The sequence below is a fragment of the Pleurodeles waltl genome, chromosome 3_1 (assembly GCF_031143425.1).
Source record: "Pleurodeles waltl isolate 20211129_DDA chromosome 3_1, aPleWal1.hap1.20221129, whole genome shotgun sequence".
NCBI lineage: Eukaryota > Metazoa > Chordata > Amphibia > Caudata > Salamandridae > Pleurodeles > Pleurodeles waltl.
This window is the reverse complement of record NC_090440.1, coordinates 746,808,971-746,826,292: the sequence shown is the minus strand read 5'-3', so window position 1 is coordinate 746,826,292 and position 17,322 is coordinate 746,808,971.

The following is a 17,322-nucleotide window of genomic DNA, read 5'->3' as shown; positions in this document are numbered from 1 at the left end:
AGTAGAGTGACCAGCAACTGACATGAGATTGGTCCAAACTGCAAAAAGTCCCATTAAGAACTTTTAGGGCTTTGGCTCAGATTATTTGCCCCAGTGTTGGATGACAGCTTTGTGGTCATCTCATCAAGTCTGGGGTCTGTCAAGCGATCTAAGTGGGTCCTGGGTAAGGGCACAGCTCCAACAGATTTCCCTGTTGTGCTAGATTCTTTCTGCTTCCTTGTTTTGACTTTTCAATGATGTTATTTGTCGTGTTCAGACAGATGGGTTGTTCCTACCGTCTGTTAGTCATCATCCCAACTAATAAATCCTCTCAAGATAGTTAGGTAGAATGGTTATTTTAAAATAATAGCTTCATACTCTAGTCAAAAAATCTAGGGGCATATTTATACTCTGCGCCGAATGTTGACGCACATTCAGCGCAAACCTTGCCCCATATTTAAACTTTAACGCCCGACCCCGCGGACGTCAAAATCCCGCTGTGTGTGTCATTTTTTGGATGCGGAAACCCGCCTTGCGTTAATCATATGAAAGGTAGGCGTTCCCGTCCCAAAAATGACTTAAACGGCCGTGCGTCATATTTATGCTTCCGGGCAAAAATGCCGCACGGCCGGGAGGCGGAGCCGGAAAATGACGCGCAGCCCAATTTGCATAAAAAATTAACGCCTGGGTCAGGGCAGGCGTTAAAATGGGGCAAACACACCTGTATTTAATCAGAACACACAGAAGCAACAGCAGAGCAGCAAAAGGGAGACATGGAGGTGATTCTCATCCAGCGTGCAGGCAGACGCAGAGCCCGGCAGCAACAACAGCAGCTACCACAACACCAGCAGGGACCCCAAAGGCAGCGCAGAAGGCAGGAGAGGATATTCCGCACCAGAACAACCCTTCGTGGCCTCAGGGAACATGACACCATCCAGAGATACAGGTTGAATTGGCAGGCCATTCAGCCGCTGCTGCGAAACATAGAGCCACAGTTGGCACCCACCTTGCTGACACCCCGCACCATCCCAACAGAAACCAAGCTGCTAGCTGTACTTCACATGCTGGCAAGTGGCTCTTTTCAAACAACTGGTGCCCTGGTTGCCGGAATATCACAGCCATCATTTTCTGCCTTTTTGCCCAAAGTACTGGATGCCATCACTGGACTCACACCCCACCACATCTGCTTCCTAAACACACTGCAGAAGCAGCAGGAGACAAAACAGGGGTTTTACCTCATTAGTGGCTTCCCACACGTCCTTGGTACCATCAACTTCACACATGTATGCCTTGTGCCACCTGCTGCAAATGAACACCTCTACAGCAACAAGAAGCACACACATTCCATCAATGTGCAGGCCATTGTTGATCACCAAGGATTGATCACCAACATCGTGGCAAAATATCCTGGGAGTGTCCATGACTCATTCATGTTCCGTCACAGCACCATCAATCAGCACTTCTAGGATGGACAGTATGGCAATGGACTACTTGTTGGTAAGTACAGAAACCTACTTATATACACACTGCACAGCAACCCTCTAGGACACACAACACATACACCACAACAACAACATGTGGACAGGAACACACTGAGGTCGTGACATCGCTAGCCATGTTTCATAGGTCTGCACTTAACCTGTCACACATCTGAAATTAGTGTGCAGTCTGATGTTAAGACGTCAATGATCACAACCTTGGAGTGGTTTGCCTAATTGTCACCTTGCAAAATGTAAGCGTCTCAATGATGTTTAAATTAATCCATTGCATAAGTCTAAAGGCATGGGATGTCCAGGGTACAGGCTCCTCACCCACGCACACAAAGCCCTCCACAATAAGGGCCCTGAATACCTCAACAGTCGCCTCGCCTTCTACACGCCCACCCGTCATCTTCGCTCAACCAGCCTCGCTCTCGCCACCATCCCTCGCATCCGCAGAACCACCGCTGGAGGTAAATCCTTCTCCTACCTGGCAGCCAAGACATGGAACTCCCTTCCTGTCCACCTCAGGACTACCCAGGACCACCTCGCCTAGCGCCTTGAGACCCTCACAGGTGAGTAGCGCGCTCTATAAATGCCTTGATTGATTGATTGATTGATTGATTGATTGATGTGAATGTGTTGACAACACTGTCAAAATTAATCTGTGTATGGAACTATCATCCCACCCCCAGTGAAGACACAGGGACACCTGTGTCACAAGTCACAATGCTAGGGAGTGCACACTGTACTGCAAATCCCAAAACATACTGCTGACAACCAGTCAGCAGCCAAACACTTGTTCAGCCAAGGAAAAAACACAATGCAGATGTTACATCTAACAAGCCTAAGAAGGAACACTATAATACAAAAGAGTCACAGACAACACAAGACAACTGCTGCCATGCAAGGTGATTTCAATGGGGCAAGCTACATCAACATGATCCCATTCATTTTCTCTTTCAGCTGATCAGGGGTATGGGATCCAGCCATGGATAATGACACCATTTGGCAACCCAAGCACTGCAGCAGAGCGTGCCTACAATGACGCACATAGGAGGACACGCAGCATAGTCGAGAGGACCTTCGGCATCCTCAAGTCGAGATTCAGGTGCCTCGACATCACTGGTGGTAGCCTCCGATATTCCCCTGAAATGGTCTGTAAGATCATTCTAACATGTGCCATCCTGCACAACATTTGCATAAGAAGGAACATTCCCCTCTTGGAAGCAGAGCCACACATGCCTGAAAAGGAGGATGCTGGCCTGCAACATGAGGGGGAACAACAAAACACGGCAGCTGGATTGCGTAGGCGACAACATATTGTGAACAATTTCTTTTAAAACTAATCACCATCACCACTGTATTAACTAATGTAAATAAACACCGATAATAATCACCCTATCATGGTCTGGGTAATCATTTTTGCTCACCTTTACCTCTAACCATCAGAATAACAGTGTAGCCTCATGGAGCATTGCTGATATACCGATCAGGACACAGAAAATCCCAGAGCAATTGTGATGCGTATCATACAACAGTCAAATACACACACACTGTAAATGACATATATCCTGTACATTTCACCTTTGAAGGACAATAGAAGAGGACCACACCTATTTCACACCTACATGTTGGCAACATGGTTCATCGCAGCATATGGCACACAACTAAGACACCACCACTCAATAAGGGGAAAACAAGCCTCATACATGACGCAGTTGATGTGCTATTGCATTAGTAACAGGAATGTATGACCAGATCCTTGACAGCAGTAAGTCCAACTGCATCCAATCTTTGCAAGGACTATGTGTGACTAGAGTTCCATATAAGCAGAACATAGACAGCACAAGTGCCACACCTATGACAAGCATTGCGCACATGACATTCCATGTACGTCAGCCCATTTCCTAACTCCTGACACACCCATGCTCCTGGTCACAACCCACCTGTCTGAAGAGGTCCCTGGAAAGGTAATATGTGTACACCGATATTCCATCCTCTACACACACAGACAAACAATACTAATCCTGTGTGCTACACCCTTTCCTATGTTATGCCATTGTCATAGTACATCTGACTGCATGGACGTCAGGTCAATTAATACACTGGCTTGTAGTTTCTAAGCCCTGTTATCACCTGTAGATTACTTCCCGTGTGAAAGGTACTGTTGGCCATTTGAATTTAAATCTCACATACAGGACTTGTGAGAAACTGATGCAACACACACCCGTGAGCACCTCCATGCACACCACCCATTTGAACATGCACTGCCCCTGCTGATGCCTGGAACAGCATAGAAGATTCCATTTTGTCAAATACACCGTTATGCATTGCTACTAATTAAGCAGTTTAACACAGCCCTTAGGTTTATGTGTCACCTTCAAAAACACAGGACATACACAGTTTTCCATGTCAACTGTCTTGTTCTTCCTCCGACCAGCCTTAGTCAGACCACTGATTATGTACCTAGTGAAATTGCTGGATCCAGATTTACCCTGCATCCTGTCAGCCTGACTGGCACCTGTCTGTGCCTTACCCTAAAGGTTCCTTGTGGCTACATATGTACCACACTTGCGTTAGCAAACCTCTCATTCCTCAGAGGGAATTTTGTCATGTGCTTCATCAATGCATACCCAAATACATTGTATAGCATCATCTGCTTTTTAATTGTACCATATTAGGAAATTTGTCTTTTAATACCAAAATCATGCCCCATCCCTTGTCTGGGTCTCATGTATGCATGAACGACAAAGTGTGACAGTGTACCAGGGCCGTATGCAGGGATTGGGTATGGTGCCTCCAGCAGAACCAGCTACCTCTGATAATGTCCATGAAAAGTCCACACGTTAGGACCCTGACAGTTGACACACTGAATCACATTGCTCACAACATATTGATGGGCTGTGCATGCTGAATAGCTGCTACATTAATCAACACAGAGGCTATGATGTTCCCAGATGCAGTGGGAACTTCACAGGCCAACCTGTGTACAAATGTTGTAATGACACCTGCCGGAACATGACACCTGAGACATTATCTCACTCAGCACACCAAGGTTGCCCTGTTGACAGTCTCATTACATGTCTTCAGTGACAGGGTGGGACCATCCCCATGTAGGTTCACATGTCCTCATCCACTTTACTCACATTGATCTCCGAAGGTTACTCAGTAGATGCAGGAATAGCTGCCACTGACTCATGATGAGACCTGGACGTAACTGTGACAACATACACACCTAAAAATATACTGGATCAACATTGGACCACACATGAACAAGAAACCTCTGTGCAATTGATCACTGGAAATATGTGGACACGTGCTGCCTCGTCTGCTGGTCCACCACTGCCACTGGAGAGTTGTGGCTCAGTCATATGACCACAACTGTGGAGTCTTATTACATTTGTGGTTCACCTTTGGCTGTCTGGGCCAATGACATGGTACCCACTTCGTCTATGCATATGCCTGACTCACTGTGGGTTCACCAACAAGTGCCTAGGAAGCAGTTACCAAAATTCTAGGACATGGGATGGCCAACTTGTGGACCATTGACATGAACCAGCGTCTGCCATCTATCCGGTGCATGCTTTGTCATTTGTGGTGTCTACGTTGCCCAAAATCTTGGATGTGCACACAACAGATGTTGCTACAAGTATGACTAGCACATGTCCTCTCTCATTTCCACAATGACTTGCATCTAAGGTTTGGACACATTGACTTCACATTCATACAAGCATATTTGCAATAATGCATCTTGTGATGCACACACACTGGGTCGACAACTACATTAGTAGCCAATGCACACACATTGAGCCATAGGCATTGAGGTTTTGTACTCATGTGCGTCACCTTGCTATCCTCTCCTGATGCCAAACATGCCCAAATTGTGCAATACATATATGTAGGCCGCACATACGGCTATCTAGTGCGTCAGCCAAGCGTCAAAATCCAGTTAAGGAAGTAGCTGGTCATGGTCCGCTGCAGTATGATGTCTCACATGTGAACATACACCATCAACACCAAAGTGGGTGCAATCAGCCTATCTCAGTTGTGTCACAAATGTAACATTACATTAAAATGGAAAGAATACCCCAAACCAGTTCATAACCTAAAATTTTGATGCATCCGCGTTAAAAAATGACGCGTATGCCCGAAAAACGACGCATAATGTCCTGAAAATTAGTTAAGTGTTAAGACTATTTACAAATATATGGATGTGGCCTAATTTGTATTCCTGTGCGTGGAACAAAATGACGCACATACTGTATGCGTGAAAAAATATGACGCATAACGATAAAAACGGCGGCCATTTTATGCAGGAAGTGATGCATAGGATATCCTGTTTACAGATTATGTACAGTGGGTGTACTTTCACTTTGCAGTCTGTGATTCTTCTAGACTGTGTGGCTGTGTTCTGAGTGTTGTCCAGTGAAACTGTGCTTTTGTCTCCTGTGTGCTCCATTACTTGTTAGTTTGTGAAATAAATATTGTTGTTGTATACTGTTTGAGTGTGTTTTGTGTACAATTGTCCAGTATTGTATTGTATTTGTTGTTTATGGGAATCTGTTGTGGGTAGTGCTAGTTTGGGGATAGTTGGGCTCTTTTAGTTGTTAAGTTTACTTTTTTTGTACTTCTACTTTCCCCCTTTTCTCCTTTGTTCTTCTTGATCCCTTATTCCCCTTTTCAGTGCTAAGATGTTGGGTAGGCCACGTCTTGGCAGGATGGCTGAGGAGGAGCTTGGGGGGTTTATATGGCTGGTGTGCCATTTCCTCCCACTCATGATCGAGGCAGGGTGATACAGGGGTATCACACCGAGGCGCGAAGAATCCGGTGGGGAAAGGTCCTACATCACTTGCAGCGCGTGTACGGGAGCCAGAGGAATGACCACCAGTTGAAGCACCGCTGGGCTGACCTCATCACCACGGAGCAAGATCTGCTGGACCACCTGGTAATTGTGATTGGTGGCCCTGTTGGTGAGTACAAATCATGTAAATGTGCACAATTAAAAGCTCTGTAGTGACATCAGATGATTTGTACAATATCTGCCGGCTAAGTTGCTGACTGTGTGGAATGCTTCAGAAACATACAGGGTCATTGATGGACTATGTGAAGGACCACAATTGCTAGCTGTCGGGAAGCACGTACTCTGCAAACTTACAGAATACTTTTGCTTAATGTAATTTGGTGCCGCCTTTGTGTCAGACAGCAACACAAAATAGGAGCCAATCATGTCCATTTAGGTCACATTTGGCAGTGAAGTACAGATTTTCTAAAATATTGGCAACCTTTGTTGACGCAATAGCTAGACTGACTTTCTAAACACTACAGGATGCAGAAATTGAGTGCTGGCTTCACGTCAATTGATGATAGCAATGTGGCCCAGACATATGTCTCATGTGTGTCTGGTGAGTGTGTAAGGAAAGCGTTTTTGGAAGTTCTATGAATGTTAGGGATTATTGTGGTCCTTCATCATTTTGGATACATGTCAGATCTGGATTTGGAAACATAGGGAAAAGGTGTAAGGTGCCCTCAGCTAACATCTTATACTGGTATTTGGTGTTTGGTGTTCCACCTTTCGTTTAGGGATGGCAGGCCAAAGGTATGCAAATGGGTTCATATCTCTATGGTTGGTGCAAATCACCATAACTGGGCCACATCAAATGAAGAAACTGTTACAACATGAGGGCTTACAAAAGTCCCTGCCCCTCTGTACATTGTACCTATGTGTCATAAATGTGTCATGGCCACATAGGCTGTTTGACTGGTAATGCAGTCCTCAAGTAACCAGGCTTTGGATGTCTCTCTTGGATGCACATGATAAGACAAATACATGCCATTATTATGTCTGCTCACTTATGACGGAGCATGTTTGCCACCACATGATAGTTAGGGCCACTACATGTGTGCAGATATGTGTGTAATTGTCACAGGAGCCCCATGCTATGTACATGTTAGCCGTGCTATATTGGATGCAGTATCATCATGTCTGAGTGGCTTTAATTACTTATGTCATCTCACACATAGTTTTTGTCTTTGAAATTGTTGGTCAGTGCACAGATTTTGAGCACATTTCTTCCTTCCACGCCTTACAGGTGGACCGGCACCCTACACTGTGGGCGAGGTGGCTTCATTTGAGGACCCCGACAACTCCAGTAAGTGTTGATACGTCTGTTATATGTTGTATTTGCTGGTGATGTGTGATGGACTCCTGTGTGTTGAACCCATACCAAGGTCTGATGCGCTGGCCCATCATTTGTCTTGTTCCATGAGTGGGATTTCAATTTATCACCATTTTAGAGTTGGCCAATGCTTATCCTATTGTCTTATTTAGGGATTCTAGGTCAGTCCTGTAGGCCCCGCAATGTGAATGGGGATGAGTCATGTGGACAACACTTGTATCAGCAAGAGTCGCACTGGACCTAATCTGTGATTTAGTCAGCCTGTCAGACCCACATTCTCCCAGAATGGGGCTGCTAAATGCTTACCCACAGACTTCGGCTTCCCTATTCACTAATGTACTTATTAAACTGTAGGTTGAACTTCCTAGCAGCATGTAGCTCCACATGTAGTGCTACAAGTATGTGGCACTTGAGTGCAATGGCCTAGGTGTGCACGCAAATCATGACAATGGGTGTTCTTGCAACTCTGTGTCTGTTGTAAGTCGTGCCTTACTGGAAGTATATGATGTGGACAAAGGTCTGCATTTCCAGACATGTGTGGCGCTGGGACTGGTCAAGGGTTTGCTGTCTCCTATTTGTTGACAGACCTTACCTGTGGTGTGTGTGTAGAGCCAAACACATGTCAAGCTTTCTCTAGCTTCCTGGGTGTCCATGTTGTTGGAAATTGTTAGTTGTTTCTCCACCCCGACCCTCAAACACAGGCATGGGTTTGTGCAATAGTGTACCTAGGACTGATGATACCAGTATGTTACACAGACATGTAAATCAGTGAATGTTTGGTCGGAACCTAGTATACACACTCAGGTATAGCACATGAGTACTATACTAGCAAGTCCATTTACAACTTGCAGATCATGTGGCCCTAGATTTCCATCACCTACACTGACATTTGTTGCCCTGGCATTGACGCAGGATGTGCTGCATGATTGTTAGCAGACAACTGGCAGAACTCTGATGCCAAATTAATGCCAGTTGTTACCCATCTTGTAGGGTTTGGATGTGCTGTGTGTGATACGACCATTGTAGGCTGGCCTGCCATGTACTTCCTCAGGGACATTCAATGATCTGTATGATGATATGAGCTGTTACAAGTACAGTAGATGTACTGTCTGATTTACTCCTTGTGCCATTTCACACAATACAGTTCCTAATGTTAATTCTTTGCCTTTGTCCTCAAAGCTGCGAACATGACACCCATCCAGGTCCGTGAGTTCCAGAGGTGGGCAATGCGTTACCAGCATATCCTGCAGGTAGAGTCGGGGTTAAGACGGATGGCCCGAAGATACAGGAATGAATGGAGCATGGAGGGCTTTCCCACAGGTTGGCCCTACTTTGCCCACCACAGCCACCACCAGCACAACCACCACTTCCACCCAGGTGGCACCACCCAGAGCTGGAACTGTTGTCCCAACGTCTGCAGTTGCTCCAGGACCTAGCAGTGGAACACCTTCAGGGTAGCCCACAGGCATAGACTCTACACGCTCACACACGTCCTCAGCTGGTACCCAGATCGCCCCAGCTGCTACAGTTGACCCTGCAGCTTTTCAGGAAATGCAAAGAAAAATGGACCGTGTCCTACGGATAATTAGTCACCTGAGCTGGGATGTTCGCCATATGAACAGGCGTGTGCGGTCCATAAAGCTGACCCTCCTGATGGCCAACCTCTAGACTTTTTATATGGACATGATTCCCTCCCCTCCCTCCTCTTTCCTTGTTCTTATACTTAGTGGGCTTAGGGGGTGTTAGGTTAGTATAGGCTGTTAGTTTAGTTAGTGTTAGTGGGAGGGGGGTCCTGATTATTTCTATTTTTCTTTTTGAGTGTGTGGGTGCTATGTTGGGGTTCTTGTGTGTTTACAAAAAGAAAAGAAAAAATTAAATATCAAAAAGTTCAAATAAATATATATTTGTTTAGGATAGGATAGTATGTGTTTAGGTTAGTATCTGTTGTCCTCCATGTGTCCCGTCTCATAAGGGAGGTCGGGGTTGATGTTTAGAACGTTTCGTTACATGTGATAAGTAAGTTTAGCTTATTTAGCTTAGGTTAGTTAGGGACAGTTTTGGGTAATGAGTAGTTAGGGTAGGTAAGACTTTTCCCCGAGTTTCCTCTTCTGTTATTACCGTTTCATAAATATATAGTGAACCCTTTACAGTATGTGTTAAATGCTTGTTGATCAGGGCCTTGGCATACGTGTACATGAAATTTGTTCTTTTACATTTGTGTCCTATGCTACGAACAAATCCCAACTGAGCTGTAAGATTGGCAGCTACCCCAGAGCTACCTTGCAAAGATTCCACCATTCATTGCAACCACCAATCACTGTTAATATGGCTCCCAAAGTGTTTTTTTCAATAAGTATGTTTTCAAAGTCACAAACAGTGCTTCCAGATTTGGTATTGGGGGAACTGTTTTAGGTCTGACTGCAGTGTGATGTTCAAGGAAACCCTTATAAGGTGAGTGGTCGTAAGCACTCTCGTAGTATCGTCTTCATGACTCACAGACATCATTTGTGATTACTTATTTGGATGGAAACTCAGACACCTTCATTCATGCAGTTTTTTGAGTGTTTGCTTAGATTTGTGGGCACTGTTATATGTGTTAGTATTGCATGGTGACAACATTTTGCTGCCACTATTTGATGGCTTAGATATCTCTTGAGGAAGCATTATTCTGTCCAACACAGCATGATGGCGTATGTTTTCTCTTTTCATCAGATATTACCATCAGGAAGGGCAGAGTATGATGCAATCCAGGCCAATATGCAAAGTTATCAGACTACAAAATTTCAGGACAGTTGTATTGACAAGCTATGTAATTTGACAGGAGGCACATTTCAGTTATCTACTGCACAGTTGATGTGTCACATTACACACAGACAAAGTGGTTGTGTAAGTGCTATTTATTGAAAAGTGCTGTAGTGCTATATGTACATTGTCCATGATTGTGAGTCCATTATAGTGACATCTTCCATTGTGATCCTACACAAGTGGTAAAGGAAAATGCATTTGACATGCTTGGGTGATGTGTCAGACAGTGCAGAGGGACAGGATTTGCCAATGAGTAAGTGAGAGACAATCACTGGGTAGGATGACAAGATAAACAGTGGTTTGCTGAACAGTCATTGAGTACAGTTGCTGTAAGACTGGCACGTTACAAAGTGCTGGACCCTGGTAATAGTTGGCCATGTGGCAGGGACTAATGCTTCCGGGTACTTTTCCGTGTGGAGGGGATCTGTTCCATGTCTTCTTCTTCTCATGTGTGTGTTGCCTCCTCTGTTCTTGGTGGTGGTTGTGAAGGGGCAACACACACCTCAGTGTTAGAAGACGTGGAGTCAGACATCCCGGTCGCTGCTACCTGTGAAGGTCTTAAGGGCAGTACTGCTGCAAGGAGGATCTGCTGATTCTTAAGAATAGCAGCCACGTCACGATGGTAGGCAGCCAGGTCGGCCCTGAGGGGTTCAATGTTGCATTGTGCACGCGTTGACAGGATTGCTGTTGTAGGTGTTGGGTCAACTGTATTACAGCTGTGCTGATTTCCTTCAGCCTTTTTTCAAGTTCCTGCAAGATAGTTGTTCGCCCTTGCATAGCTGCTGCCTGTTCTTCAGTTGACATCATGCACGAACGCATCCCCTCTAGGCTGGCTGCCATAGTTGGCATCCCCACCCGCACCTACTTGGCCAGCTCCCGCTGTACTCTGACTACAGTTCTCTCAAAGCTGGTACCTGTGTCGTCTGAGTCCTCAGCTGTATTGGAGCTGGTAGGTCTTACAATTGGTGTTGTGGGTGGGTCCTCTGTGATGGCTGCTTGTTCTGAGCTCCTCCTTGTGACTGAAGGTGGGGTCTTGAGGGTTCCAAGGACATCTTGGATGGTCTGCTGGTTGATGTTTGTCAGCTCGTCATCCATGTCATCAGGGTATTCCTGGACAGGCATATCCGCAGGAGATCCATCGTCCTCTGCAATGAAATAGGGTACAATTAGCGTGTCTGTGTTGTGGCATTATTGATGTGACATGCCTGCCTTGTGATGAATTCACATTGTGATTTTGTTTCCTGTTCATTGCTCCAGTCTTTCAGATGGGCATTCTCTCAGGCCTATGGCCCACCTGCATGTCACATGTATTGTATTAAGTTATTAGACTTGTCGGCATCATCTCCTCTAGTGTTGTTTTAGGCCAAATAGTGAATTGTCACCTTCTTGTCCTACTCAAGCCTCAGTCTACCTCCATTCTCATGGTGAGGCCTTTCACTGGCTGTGGGTGCTCTGATGGCACTAGCAGCACACTTAACAATCTGGACCTGCCCCAGTCTCTGATTTTTCACATCCACTTATATGTAGTTGACATGTAGCGTATCCTATGCATAGCATTGTTATAGCACGATATGGATGTTAGCATTGGTAATGTGTACAGCTGATGTTGGGGAATGTGTGGTACAGTGGATTGCCCTGATAGTCGTAGCAGTGTCCTATTTCCTCCTCTGACTGTGCAGGTGTATGTCAGTGACCAGTTACATGTGTCCTCCCCCTCAATGCTGTTGTCTGAACAGTATGACAGCATGACCCAGGCACAGGATGGACCCTGGCATATGCTGCATGGGTGTGTCCTTAGTGCTGTGTAGCTCCTACTGTTGATAACATTGGCTGATGTTTGCGGCAACTATGGGCATTCACATTTGACAGGACTGGAGCCTTTGTCTTGTTTCAGGGGATTGTTGAAGTTGTCATCCTCAACCCACTACTTTAGGTGTGTATGATCCATGGGGACGTTACTGCCATTGGCCACTTGACCAGCACACAGAGCGGAGGTGGTAGTGACAACTGTTGTCACTGTTACATTCCAGTTGTTCTTAATTGGGCCCTAGTTAATGTAGGGAGTATAGTGGCTGACGTGTGACGGGATGTCAGTTTGACGTTGTGCCCTTCCCTCCTGGTGTGGCTTTACCTTTGCTCCATCATTGGCATGGCAGCATGCCCCCATGGGACTGTTGTTGGGGTACTGTAATGGTGTGCCCCAGCTTCTCTCTGTGCAGACCATGCCCCCATGCCATACCCCTTTACCCATGCCACTCCATGTATATGATGACTTCCATGCATTTTGTGGTCGGTATCCCCCCACCGCTTACAGTTGACATTAGTGCATTTTAATTCCCCATGCGACTTACCCTGCATGTCTGTTGTCTCCTGGTAGTCTGTGCTGTCCTGTCCTTGAATCCCTGTGACGATCTCCTCAGGGATGACGGCTGCGACCATCTCCTCCATGTGGTCCAGGGGATCCTGGTGTGCTGGACTCCCACCTCCAGTCTGCAGTGCTGCCTTCCTGTTCCTGGCCATCTTTTCCTTGGTCCTGCGCTTGCAGTCATGCCAGAGTTTCTTGCACTCGATGACTGTTCTGCGTACTTCAGCCACACTGTTAATCTTGTCAACAATTTCTTGCCATATAGCCTCTCTCCTACTGATTGGCAACTTTGAAGTGACAAACAATTGGTGCTGGTGTTCCGTCACCTCTTTAACCAGAATTTCCTGTTCCTCTGCACTGAAGCGACACTTTATTTTCTTCTTAAAACTGTCCTGGGTCTTGTGTGTGTCCTCCTGACTGGTCCCTGGTCTGTTGTCATCTTCCTGGGGTCTGTACAGGCATCTGGGATCCATTTTGGCTCTCTTCTGCTGAAATGGCTGTATTTGCGGGGAATTTTGACGCTATTCCGCAAAACAACGCTGCATATCCGGTGTGCAGTGTTGTAAATCGACCCACGGTCATTTCGACCGCATTAACGTCGTTTTGCTTTACAACTTGACGCTGCGGTGTGCGTAAAAAAAAAAGACTTCCACCTGTGGTTTGCGCCGCCGGGCGTCGAAGTATAAATTTGACGCACGCACGGCGCACAGATATGGCGTTAGCCGGCGGTAATATTTTTGACGCAAAACTGCGCCGGCGCAGTTTTGCGTCAAAAAGTATAAATATTGGCCTTAGAATTTAATTCAAGCTTTGACGAGTAGCCACTATTGGTCAATGGTGATTAATGTCCAATTTATTTACAAATACCAATGACTGAAAAAAGGAAAGTCAGTTCCAGTGGGGCACATGAGGATTGTTGTAACCCTACAAATGTCAGGGTGCCAAAGTTGGGATGACACAGGCGTGGACTCCAGTTCTCAGGTGGGTGGTAGACAGCAAGTGTTTTTAGGGTGGAGGAGGTGACAGCAGCTTTTGCTGTCTCATTGCCATGTGAGCCACACGAGAGGTTCTAGTCGAGAGTTATGCCAGAGGTTTTACTGATAAGGAGGTGGGCAGTTTGTCATTACGTGAGGGGTGAATTTGAATTTGTGTCCAGAAATACCAAGCAGAAACAAATTCTTCTGATCTATTTTCTGTTGCTTGATCATTGATAAGTTATTCAAAGCTCTGTCAGACAGGAGCAACGTATGAGTATATAATTTAAGTAATGAAGTTTTACTACCATAGAACAAAGCAAATATCCAAATACATACCGTGCCAATTATATTTAGAAATTTTGCAAGTTGCAACAATTAAATCTTCCGACATAGCACCTGGGGGTGTAGTGTTGGGCTAAAGGTCATGTGCGGAGGCCTCTGCATGCTCATTATTACTTGACTTTTTACTAAATAGAGCCTGGACTAAGAAAAGGAAAGAACAAACCTCTAACCACAACTGAACCATACAATGGCATTACCCACCTACTCCCAGACACATTGTAAATGTGCAGCACTTTAGCCCAATAGTTCTCATACAGACTGATCAATCCAAATTATTCAGCTTAATATTGGCACTTCAGTGCTTCCACTTGATCTTCTTGCCATGGCATACTCTGTTTTGCCGGAAGACAGTTTGCCATAATGCTAGTACAGCACAGAGGGGCATATTTATACTCCGTCTGCGCCGATTGTGCGTCTAAATTTTTGACGCACAATCAGCGCAAATGTTGCCCCGTATTTAAACTTTGACGCCCGAGCCCGCGGACGTCAAAATTCCGCTGTGTGCGTCATTTTTGGGATGCGGCAACCCGCCTTGCGTTAATTATATGCAAGGTAGACGTTCCTGTCCAAAAAATGGCTTAAAGGGCCGTGCGTCGTATTTATGCTTTCGGGCAAAAATGACGCACGGCCGGGAGACGGAGCCAGAAAATGACGCACAGCCTGATTTGCGTCAAAAATTAACGCCTGGGTCAGGGCAGGCGTTAAAATGGGGCAAACACACCTGTATTTAATCAGAACACACAGAACAAACAGCAAAGCAGCAGAGCAGCAACAGGGAGCCATGGAGGTGATACTAATCCAGCGTGCACGCAGAGCCCAGCAGCAACAACAGCAGCTACAACAACACCAGCAGGGACCCCAAAGGCAGCGCAGAAGGCAGGAGAGGATATTCCGCCCATGAACCACCCTTCAGGGCCTCAGGGAACACGACATCATACAGAGTACTGGTTGAACTGGCAGGCCATTCAGCAGCTGCTGCGCAACATTGAACAGCAGTTGGCCCCCACTTTGGTGACACCCCGCACCATCCCAAAAGAAACCAAGCTGCTTGCCGTACTTCATATGCTGGCAAGTGGCTCTTTCCAAACAACTGGTGCCCTGGTTGGCGGAATATCACAACCATCATTCTTCACCTTTTTGCCCAAAGTACTGGATGCCATCATTCGACTGACACCCGCCACATCTGCTTCCCTAATACACTGCAGAAGCAGCAGGAAACAAAACAGGGATTCTACCTCATCAGTGGCTTCCCACACGTCCTTGGTGCAATCGACTGCACACATGTACGCCTTGTGCCACCTGCTGCAACTGAACACCTCTTCTGCAACAGGAAGCACACACATTCCATCAACGTGCAGGCCATAGTCGATCACCAGGGATTGATCACCAACATCGTGGCTAAATATCCTGGGAGTGTCCATGACTCATACATCTTCCGTCACTGCACCATCAATGAACACTTCCAGGATGGACGGTATGGCAATGGACTACTTGTTGGTAAGTACAAAAACCTACTTATATACACACTGCATAGCAACCCTCTAGGACACACAACACATACACCACAACAGCAACATGTGAACAGGAAAACACTGAGGTCGTGACATCGCTAGCCATGTTTCTTAAGTCACCATTGAACCTGTCACACATCGGAAATTACTGTACAGCCTAATGTTAAGACGTCAATGAGTGTGGTTGCCTAAATGTCACCTTGCAAATTGTAAGTGTCCCAATGACCTTTACATTAATCCATTGCATAAGTTTCAAGGTATGGGATGTCCAGGGTACTTTGATATGAACGTGTTAACAACACTTTCAATTTTAACTGTGCATGGAACTATCATCTCACCCCCAGTGAAGACACACAAACACCTGCATCACAAGTCACAATGCTACGGAGGGCACACTGTACTGCAAATCCCAAAACATACTGCTGACAAACGGTTAGCAGACAAACACTTGTTCAGCCAAGGAAACAACACAATGCAGATGGTACAGCCTACAAGCATAGGATGCCACATTAGTACACAAAAGAGTCACAGACAACACAAGACAACTACTGCCATGAAAGGTCTTTTAAATAGTGCCAGCTACATCAACATGATCCCATTCATTTTCTCTTGCAGCTGATCAGGGGTATGGCATCCAGCCATGGATTATGACACGATTTGGCAACCCAAGTACTGCTGCAGAGCGTGCATACAACAACGCCCATAGGAGGACACGCAGCATTGTCGAGCGGACCTTCGGCATCCTCAAGTCAAGGTTCCGCTGCCTCGACATCACTGGTGGTAGCCTCCTATATTCCCCCGAGATGGTCTGTAGGATCATCCTCACATGTGCAATATTGCACAACATTTGTATCAAAAGAAACATTCCCATCCTGGAACCAGAGCCACACATGCCTGAAGAGGAGGAAGAGGAGGATGCTGGCCTGCAACAGGAGGGGGAACTACAGAACACGGCCGCTGGTATACGCAGGCAGCAACAGATTGTAAATAATTTCTTCTGAATATGATCACCTTCACCACTTTAGTTAACAAATTTAAATAAACACCTATTCTAATCACCATATCATGGTCTGGTTATTCCTTTTTGCACACCTTCATCTCTACTTATCAGAATAAGAGTGTTGCCTCATGGAGCATTGCTGAGATACTGAGTAGTACACGGAACATCTCGGAGCTAATGTGATGCCTAACATACAATGGCCACATACACACACACTCTTAATGACATATATCATGTACATATCTCCTTTGAAGGCCAATAGCAGAGGACCACAACTATTTCACACATACATGTTGAAAGCAAGGTCCAACGCAGCATATGGCATACAACTAAGACACCATCACTCAATAAGGAGAAAACAAGCCTCATACATGAGGCAGTCAATGTGCTTTGGCATCAGTAACAGGAATGCCTGACCAGACCCTTGACAGCAGTAAGTCCAACTGCATCCAATATTTGCAAGGACTATCTGTGACTAGAGTTCCCTAGAAGCAGAACATAGACAGCACAAGTGCCACACATATGACATGCATTGCGCACATGACATTCCATGTACATGTCAGCCCATTTCCTAACTCATGACACACCCATGCACCTGGTCACAACCCACCTGTCGGAAGAGGTCCCTGGAATACTAAGATGTGTACCCTGATATTACCTCCTCTACACACACAGACCAACATTAG